Below are 10,058 nucleotides of genomic sequence, written 5' to 3'. Positions count from 1 at the left end.
TGAGGACCCTGAGACGTGGTCTCTGTGCTCACAGTTATGTAAGGTCGAACTAGCTTCTTCATCTGTAATAAGAGGTAATACCCGAATCAAGCAATTATTTAATGAGAATACAGCAATGGGTGCTGGCGCCGTTTGGGGGCTCAGCCCATTTGGGTTTCCAGGTGGCCTAATAAATTCATAGTTCTTTACCCCTCTTGGCCTCGTGCGTTCCTCCTTCCGCGACCCTAACATTTTGTATTTAATGAAGTATTTCATAAACCTCTTTCTAATTATTTTGAGTCAGGGAGCACTGCTGCCATCCGGCAGGTGAGCCAACAGGCTGGGAAGTGAAAGGCTTCCCTGAGCTCGCTGGTGACACACAGTAGGCCAGCCGGATCCGAGCGTGTGGCCGCTGGAGACGGGCTGGGACGCGTGTGGCTCCGGGAAGTGTAACCGGGAGAGCTGCCAACCAGTCCACAAAGGGGAGAACTCGGCAGAGCGGCTCTCGGCCTCTGGTTTCTCACCTGCCTGTCCCGGGACCCGCCCCTGGGCCCTGGGCCCAGCCCTGCCCCTCCCATCTCTTCAGTAGGAAATTCCCCGATGGCAGAAAGTGAGATTTTAAAGGGCTCTAGGCGGCCTTTTCTAGATGCAGAATTCTCCGGGCGGGTGCTGAGGGGAAAGATGGGCTGAGCCCCCAAACGGCGACAGCACCCAAAGATGGGGCGTCAGAGGTTTTAAAGGGCTTTTTCTGGGCGGAGACTTCTCTGTGCAGGTCTGGATTCCAGGAAACTCCGGAGGGGAGAGACTCTTAGCAAGTGGAGTGTCCACGGTGAAGTGGCCTAAAGGTCAGTTCCCAGGGGAGGGGTATCGGTTCCCTGATCAGACCTAACACCAAAGACGTTTATGAAAGTTCTCCGAAGCCGGCGCAACGTGATGCAACCAGAGGAGGACAGCTCTGATCGCCACACAAACGCGGCACACTAGTTTCCTCCCAAGCTCTGGAGACACAGGGCAGGTGGGTAGCAATTGCCCGCAGAAACCTCGCCCTCTGCATTATTTTTGTCGGAGGGATTCATCTGGGGAGCCAGAAAAGCGCTCCTCCCCCGGTCACCTTTCCTTTAAAAGACCCGCCCCGAAGCCCCGCCCACTACGGAAAGCGACGGTGCGTCCCCACGGGGCCCGCGTTCTTTTGCCGGACCTTGGTCCGCTGGCAGGGAAAGCCAGAGGCGTAGGCGCTGAGTGGCCCAGAGAACCTGAGGCGGAAGGACGGTCTTAGGGCCACCCCTGCGGCGGCGGCACTGCGCTCGGCCGTGTCCCCGGAAGGTCAGTGCACCCAGGCTGCCGGCGGAGCGCGGAGAGGCCTCGATGGCTCCGCCGCGAGGGCGGGGTTGGGTAACGCCGTCTTGGGGCCCTGGCTGCCGCCCGTGCATCCCTGCGCCGGGCCTGCAGTCCCTCAGACATTCAGCCCCGCCATCTCGGCGCACGTACGTGCACGTCTGCGTGCGTCCCTACGCCCCTCTGGGGTGGGCGTGGTCGTCTCTGACGCTTGTGACCCAGTGCGCGCCCCTGGGAAGCGCTACTCCCGCCTACGTACCTGCGCTCTGCTCCTGGCCAGAAGGGCTGGCCAAGCAGAAGCCGCTGGGGTGGGTCCAAGTGATAGTGGAATTTCCTGTTCCTCCCACTTATCATTTAGCAGGTGCCATGGCATAAGACTTGTGAAAGAAGTAAATAAGTTTTCTTGCTGAAAAGCCGCGGTTCCCAGTGCATGTTAGGAAAGGCCTCAGCCTAAGAAAGGACTAAGAGTGGCGGGAAATCAACTATTTGTTGTGCCAGCACAATACAGCGAAGGATAAATCAGATTCTTTCCCCGCTTCATAGAACTCACCTTCTAGTGAAGGAAACAGTAATACGATAATAACAAAATTATAATTGTGGTAGATGCTGTTTGGGAAAGATAAACTATACTGGAAGCAATTCATGTTCGGCATTAATGTTGAGCTCAACAAACGAATGAGGGTGGGGGGTGGCGGAGTAGGGGGGGTTTGGGTAAGTCTGGGGCTCAAGCAGAAGAATGCGGAGAAAGATGGCACTAAGCAATGATCTGAGGTTTCCTGAACCAGGGGATGGGAAGGACATTTAAAGCAAGCATGTCAAACTCGCCGCCCGCAATGAATATTTTTGGGGCCCAGCCAATATAACGGTATGTAAGAAATGTTTTAATAAAAATTTCGTAACTTAATTTTTACAATATCCTGTTATACATAATATTATTAGTAACGAACTACAACGTTCGCTAATGACATCACTATCATCGTGTTGCATTCATTTCCCTTACGGGCCTTATGCACAGGCGCACCATTTCTCTCCACTAATACTAGCAGCGGTTGCCACGTCATTAGTCTTGGACTGACTTGTTTGGTGTGCACAACAGGAAATATTTCGATTTCGGAGAACAAGAAAAATAGGTTTATTTGCGTTATGCTTATTTGTGCAGTCATTCAGTGTCTGGTAAGTTACTGTTCAAGAAAAAGTATTAATTTTTATTAAAATATTCTATTATGTTATGTTAACGATTACTCATTTATTTCAGCCCTTTGTATTCAGCATGTCTCTATCAAAATAAACCTACGTTTCTATGAAAATTGAAGCTTTTGTTTTTTGGGGGCCCACATAAACTTAAACCTTGTTTATTTGGCCCGTGTTAGCCTTTGAGTTTGACATGCTTGATTTAAAGAATCTGAAAGGCCAGTGTGGTTTAGACAAAAAGGATGTTTGGTATGAAATGAGATTGGAGAGGTGGGAAGAGCCTTTTGGCCTCACCAGGGGCAGTTTTAAGGTGGGGAGGGCACTGGGTATGGTGACAGCAATGCAGAGGGGAGCGCTAATTGCAGAATTCAAGTGTGGTGTTAGAGTCTAGAAAACTGATGGGAATCCAAACAAGAGATGGACGGTATCTTAAACTAGGGCGGTAGCCCTGGATATGGAGAGAAGTGGATGGATTTGAGTGGTATTAGGATGTAAAACTGATGAGACTTTGTGTTGGGTTAGCTATGAAAGTGGGAGAGCAGAGTGGAAAAGATGACATGTGGCCCTGGATGGACCATGATGCTTGTTTCTGGATATGGAGTCCTGGAAGATGAGATGATTATTTAGAAGATTTATGAGAGTAAATCCAACTGGTAAAATTGAGTCTTTAGTTCTGGATTTAAAAGCTTTTTAGAAAACATTTCTTGGTTGGTCATTAGATGATTTCAATAAAATAACTAATGAAATATTTTTTATAGCTAAAAAGTTAAGAAATTGATTCTGGCCAGTGTGGCAAAGTGGTTGGAACATTGGCCAGTGGACCTAAGGGTCTCTGGTTCGATTCCTGGACAAGGGCAGGTACCTGGGTTGCTGGTTCATCCCCTGCCCCCGGTAGGGTGTGCACGGAGCGTGTGCGGAAGGCAACCAGTCAGTCAGTGTATCTCTCTCACACAGGTATTCTCACACCGGTATCTCTCTCTCTCTTCTTCCTCTTCCCTCCCTACCTTCTACTCTCTCTGGAAAGCAGTGGAGAAAATATTTTCAGGAGAGGATTAACAAAGAGTTGAGAAATTGGCCAAAGGTATACGATGGCTTTTTGCCAGTGTTGTAAATCATCGTTTTAGCTCTTAAACAGTCAACCTAGATATGAAGAGTACTTTGTGCTCCTCATGGAAGAGCAAAACCAGAGCCAAGGGACAAATGACCTGAAGGATTGGTGACCATGGTGCAGTCCTCTGGGATGGAGGCTGCACAACCCAGGCTGGAACAGGGCAGATGGGACAGTTTGCAGGTCTTCAGGCAGGAATAAGAACTTTGTGAAACTCCTTTGGAAGGTATGAGAAATAATTTTAAAGTCATAGAAATTGCAAAGTTAATTTCACAAATACTTAAACCACTAGAATCTATGTCCCTTTGATCCAGTCATTCTCCCTGGAAAGAACAGATGTTAATATGAGCTTGTGAATTTCAGCTATATAAGAAAGAAAAGTAGTGAGTGAACAAATAAAAGAAGTTATTTTCACTCCTTAGTCTACTTGGTTTCAAAATACACATAAGCAATTTAATTTCTTACAGGACAGGACTCCCTACAACCCCTCATGATTATATTTACTACACCATGTATTTAAATTGCATTCCAGGAAGTTTCCTTAAAAATACATTATCAGTACCTCCCAAAGAGGTACTGCAAAAGGTAATGCAAAAAAAACAGATCACAAAGGGTACCTGCAAAGAAAAGAGGTAATGCAGAATCTTCTTATATATAAAGAGGTAATATGCAAATTAGCTCTCACACCCTCACAAGATGGCTGCCTACGACCAGGCAGGCAGGGGGGTTAGTGAGGGACGACCAATGACTGAACAAGCAGGCTGCGTGGGGCGACCAGGCTGGCGGGAGTGGGGGGGCAGTTAGGGGTGACCAGGCCGGCGGGGGGGGGCAGTGAGGGGCAATCAGGCTGGCAGTTAGGGTCAACCAGGCAGGCAGGCAGGTGAGCAATTAGGAGCCAGTGGTCCAGGATTGTGAGAGGGATGTTTAAACCGGCAGTCAGACATCCCCTGAGGGGTCCTGGATTGGAGAGGGTGCAGGCTGGGCTGAGGGGACCACCCCCTCCCATGCATGAATTTCGTGCACTGGGCCTCTAGTAATGTATAAGGGAATGCAGCTGTCCTTTGGAGCAGTAATCATTTGGTCACTTTTTTGTTGGGGGTGGGGATACAAGAACGTTCATAGCAGCTTTATTTATAATAGCCAAAAACTGAGAGCAGCCTAAGTGTTCATCATCTGGAAACTGGACTTAAAAATTATGTTATATGCATATACTGGGACACTTGTCAGAAATAAAAAGGAACAAACTAATGATACATGCAGCAACATGGATGAATCTTAAAAATATTATCCTGAGATGCCGCCCAACAAAGATTACATATTGTTTGATTCCATTTATATGAAATCTTAGAAGAAACTATGATGGGGGGAAAATCAGAATAATCGTAGCATCTGGATGGGGATGGAAATTGACTTGGAAGAAACATAAAGGAAGTTTCTGGGGTGATGGTAATAGTCTATATGTTGATAGAAGTTTTGGTTCCAAAGTGTTTGTACTTGTCGAAACTATTCAATCAAATGAAATGTTTAAGATTTGTACATTTCATTTTATGTAAATTTTGCCTCTGGGAAAACAAAAAGAATCATAAACAAATACTGAACTCTAGTTAATGATATGCATGCTGAAGTATTTGAGGGTTGGTGTACCAATGTCTGCAGCTTACTTTTAAAATGTATCAAAACAAATAAAATGGAGCCCTAGCGGGTTTGGTTCAGTGGATAGCGGGTCAGCCTGTGGATTCGATCCATTCAAGGGCACATGCCCAGGTTGGGGGCTCGATCCCCAGTAGGGGGCGTGCAGGAGGCAGCTGATCAGTGATTCTCTGTCATTGATGTTTCTACCTCTCTCCCTCTCCCTGTCTCTCTGAAATCAATAAAAATATATTTTAAAAAATAAAATGGAAAAAGGAATAAATAGGTAGATAGATAAAGCAAGGAAAGCAACATGTAGAATCTAGATGAATAGGTATTGGCATGCTCACTGTGTAGTCTTTCAACTTTTCTGTATGTTTAAATATTTTTACAATAAAAGTTGGGGAAAATAGGCCTCCAAAGAATATTGTTCATTTTAAACAACTGAAAACTAATGTGAAAATATAAAGAACACAGCCCTAAGCTCACTTGAAATACATAGTGTGTGGAAGTAGCCACACATTTATTTCAAACAATTTTTCCCACTTTATGCCTTAATATTGAAATCATTTCAATTACTTATAGAGTATGTGGATCACACATTAAAATTACTCTGTGTACTGTGCATTTTGAATAATGCAATTGACCTTTTTTTTTTTTTTTTTTTTTACCTCATTCTAGGAAAGTTAGTGATGATGCCAAAGAGACTAATGAGAGGTATGGGGACTGAAAGGAGCAGGAATTGCTGAGAGGGAGTACAGCACAGAGGAATAAAGGGGCTTTGGGGCCATTTGTCATCTTATCCTCCAATGGTTGGAGGATGTGGAATTTTTCATTGATCTGATCTCAAGTAAAAAATCAATAGAAGGAAACTTCATGTGTCTTTTTAGAATGTGGAGTCAGCTAGCTACTGAATTTAAAACTACTAGGAGATGCAAAATTATGTAGCACAGTGTGATTTCGGTAAGGTCTGAATAATCATAAAATCATAGATATCTCATACTATAAAAAGTATGCACTTTAAGTAACTGATTTTAAGATAATTAGCTTTTGGGGAGAACGAAGATGGTGGGATAGGTAAATGCCAGTACTCACCGCCTCCCACAACCACATCAAAATTACAACCAAAATACAGAACAACCGTCATTCAGAACCGGCTGAAAACTGGCTGAATGGAAGTTCTACAACTAGAGAAGTAAAGAAGAAAGTACACTGAGACTCGTAGGAAGGGCGGAGGCATGGAACAGTCTGGTCCAACACCAATGCATGGCGCTTTTGTTTTGTTTTGTTTTGTTTTAATTGAGAGGGATATCTTGCGGGGGTTCTTGTCCCACCATCAAGAAGGGTTCAGGCATCTGGAAAAAGCTGTGCGTAGATGACATAGGAATCCAGAGACTAATAAAGAGTCTGGAGATGAGATATAATTTTGAAAGGCATTGGGGGTCAGAGGACCTTCAGCTAAAGGAACTAAAGACTCCCTTGCTTTTATTAACACAGTTTGCAAGGCAAGGTGGTGGAGATAATACACTTCAAAGGGTAAGGTTTCAAAGGGTACAGAAGCATTGTCAGTTTGGGGAATAGCCTACGGCTGTTCAGGTGTTTGGCCAGTAGGAGGCAATAACATGTAGATTAAGATGCCCTTTAACTGTCTGTCAGCCACAATCAGTTTCCTATTCAGGTATGGGGAAATGCCTTTAGCCATTCCCAACAGGTGACTACATGTGTGGCTCAACCCTGTTGAGTCCCCAGGTTTCATCAACCTTTTGATGAAACTCTTGAAATTATGACATGCTGGAATTGGTTCCCGGCAATATCTCTGCTTCAGAGGCCTTCCATGAGAAGCAAGGGGTCCCAGTCCCACACCAGACCCCCCCAGTCCAGGGTTCCTGAGCTGGGAAAAGAAGTCACCATAACTTTAGGCTGTAAAAACCAACAGGGATTGTGGTTGAGTGACATAAAGCCTATTGGAGTCCCATGCAGTCCCTCTTAAAGGGCTAGCTCATGAATTTACACAGTTGCGCTTCCTCTGAGCTCCAGTGCCAGGCGTCGGCTTTGAGGGATCCAGGGACGTAAGAGGAGGAGCTGGATTGTCTGGCATCAGGGCTAGAACTAGGGAGGCTTTCTCCAAGACGGGTGCTTACAGGGGTCATTGTTCCTATGCTGGGACCTCCCACAGTGCGAGCAGACCAGCAGCCATATCTGAGTTTCCATCAGCATGGACCACACTGTTCGCTCTGTCCTGATGATTCCCTGAGACCCCATCCCATCTAGTTTGCAGCCCCAACCAAGCTGTTTGAGGCAGCTTTTCCATATGAATGGCCTGTCCTGTCACAGGCTTCAGACTTTGCTAAACCCTATCAAACAAGCAGCAGCTGGCATCAGTGTGCCTCAAGCCTATCAATAAAAGGCCCAGCACCAGCACCAGCCTACCTTGCTTCACAGCTGGGCCTTGCCTGGGCACTGCCAAGGCCAATATAAGTAGCAGCCATCTGCAGATCTCTCTGTAACTCCTGCTGGGTGGCCCCAGGAAGTGGCTGACTTTGTTTCTCCCAAGAGGCCCTAGAGCCAGTTTGCCCAGTGGACAGCTTCAGACCATACCAGATTACAACTCTACACATGCACAAGCGACACACTCAAGGACAGATTCAGTGAGCACCAAAGCTCCACTGAAGCAAGTCCTGCTTCATAGGGGTGTCTCCTGCACAGCAGTTCTTCTACTGCAGTTGCAGCTGGACCTCGCAGCCAACTGGCCTAGAGGTCAATTCCTCCCAGTGATGCCAACAACAATCAATGCTCAACTACAACAAGACAGTGTACACAGCCCACACAGTGGTGTACCTAGAGTACCCAGCTCAGGTAACTGGGGAGGCTAAGCTGCTTGGCCCTGTAACACAAGGCCACTCTACCAATTCCAGGAGACATAGTAGCTCTACCTAATATATAGAAACAAACAGGGAAGCACCCAAAATGCAGAGACAAAGAAACATGTCACAAATGAAAGAAATTGAAGCAAGCAAACTACTGGATACAGAATTCAAAACAATGGTTATAAGGTTGCTCAAGGATCTTAATGGGAGCTTCAAGGGACTTAGTGAGACTTTCAAGGATCTTAGTGAGAATGTCAAGGACATAAAAAAGGACTATTCAGAAATTAATCTTACACTAACTGAAATAAAGAATAATTTACAGGGATTCAACAATAGAGTAGAGGATTCCGAGAATCAAATCAACAATTTGGAATATGTGGAAGCAAAAAAACATCAAGCAGAAGAGCAAAAAGAAAAAAGGATCCAAAAATATGAAGATAATGTAAGGAGCATCTGGGACAACTTCAAGTTGTGGGGGTGTCTGAACATTCCCATTATGGGGATGCCTAAAGGAGAAGAGAAAGAGCAAGATATTGAAAACTTATTTGAGGAAATAATGACAGAAAATTTCCCCTATCTGATGAAAGAAATAGACTTACAAGTCCAGGAAGCACAGAGAGTCCCAAGCAGGAGGAACCTAAAGTGGTCCACACCATGACACATTAAAATGCCACGGGTGAAAGACAAAGAATCTTAAAAGAAGTAAGAGAGCATTTACAAAGGAGTGCCTATACAACTGTCAGCTGATTTCACAACAGAAATTTTGCAGGGCAGAAGGAAGTGTCAAAAAATATTCGGAGATGAATAGCAAGGACCTACAACCAAAATTACTCTACCCAGCAAAGCTATCATTTAGAATTGAAGGTCAGATAAAGAACTTCACTGACAAGAAAAGCTAAAGGAGTTCATCACCACCAAACCAGTATTACATGAAATGTTGAAGGGTGTTCTTTAAGAAGGGAAGAAGAAGGAAGAAAAAAAGATTAAAAAATAGGAACAATAAAATGGCAATAAAAACATCTATCAACAATTGAATCTAAAAATCAAAGTAAACGATCAAGAAGTCTAATGAACAAGATAAACTGATGAATGAAGTAGAATAGAGGCATTGAAACATGGAACAGAATGATGAATCTCAGAGGGAAGCGGGGAGGAAGGTGTGGGAAGAGATTACCCAGAGATCTTATATGCATACTAGAGGCCTGGTGCACGGATTCATGCACAGTGGCAGTGGAGTGATCCTCAGCCTGACCTTCGCCCTCTCGTAATCCGGGACCCCTCGCAGGATGTCTGACTGCCAGTTTAGGCCTGATCCCCGCCTGGCCTGGCCTGGCCTGCAGGGATCAGGCCTAAACCAGCAGTCGGACATCCCCCTGGGGATGTAGCAGTGTGCCAAGCGGCAGGCAGCCAGGGAGGAGCCCCAGCCGTGCTGGGCACCGTGCTCCTTGTGCTCATCCTGGCCACTGCACCCGGTGCCGCTGTTTGGTAGTGCTGCCATGGAGTTGGGAGAGGCTCCTGGTGCCTCAGCTGCGCTTGCCAGCCATGAGCCTGGCTTCTGGCTGAGTGATGCTCCCCTGTGTGAGCGTAGTGACCACCAGGGGGCAGCTCATGTGTTGAGTGTCTGCCCCCTGGTGGTCCGTGTGCATCATAGTGACTGGTCGACCGGTCATTACGGTTGTTCAGTCGTAACGGTCGCTTAGTCTTTTATATATATACTAGTGGCCCGGTGCATGAAATTCGTGCACTCAGGGTGGGGGCAGGGGTCCCCCAGCCTGGCCTGTGCCCTGTCACAGTGCAGGAGCCCCATGATTCATCGCCCCAAAGAGGTAGGCCCTGCCCACCCATCCGGGGCTCCTCGATGGATTGCCCCAAAAAGGTAGGCCAGAGCCAGGGGAGGCCTGCAGACCCCCAGGCCGGGCCACGGCAGAGGCCTGCAGACCCCCGGCTCA

The 10,058-nt window shown here is 46.4% G+C and overlaps 1 protein-coding gene across 2 annotated transcripts in view; it reads left to right on the top strand.

The window, feature by feature from the left end:
* The first annotated feature begins 581 nt into the window (after nucleotides 1-581).
* The window catches only part of MTIF3 (mitochondrial translational initiation factor 3), a 17,740-nt gene continuing 8,263 nt past the window's right edge, over nucleotides 582-10,058 (top strand). The window contains exon 1 of one of the 2 annotated variants that reach the window (XM_005877246.2): nucleotides 582-1,302. The gene's annotated coding sequence lies outside the window, so the exon portion shown is untranslated. Of the gene's footprint in view, nucleotides 1,303-1,684; nucleotides 1,704-10,058 lie in introns of those variants that run through there. The other variant, XM_014548563.1, reaches the window with a different exon arrangement.

This window comes from Myotis brandtii, unplaced genomic scaffold, assembly GCF_000412655.1.
Source record: "Myotis brandtii unplaced genomic scaffold, ASM41265v1 scaffold513, whole genome shotgun sequence".
Lineage (NCBI taxonomy): Eukaryota > Metazoa > Chordata > Mammalia > Chiroptera > Vespertilionidae > Myotis > Myotis brandtii.
Note: the sequence above shows the minus strand (reverse complement) of the source record. Positions and strands in the feature narration are given on the sequence as shown.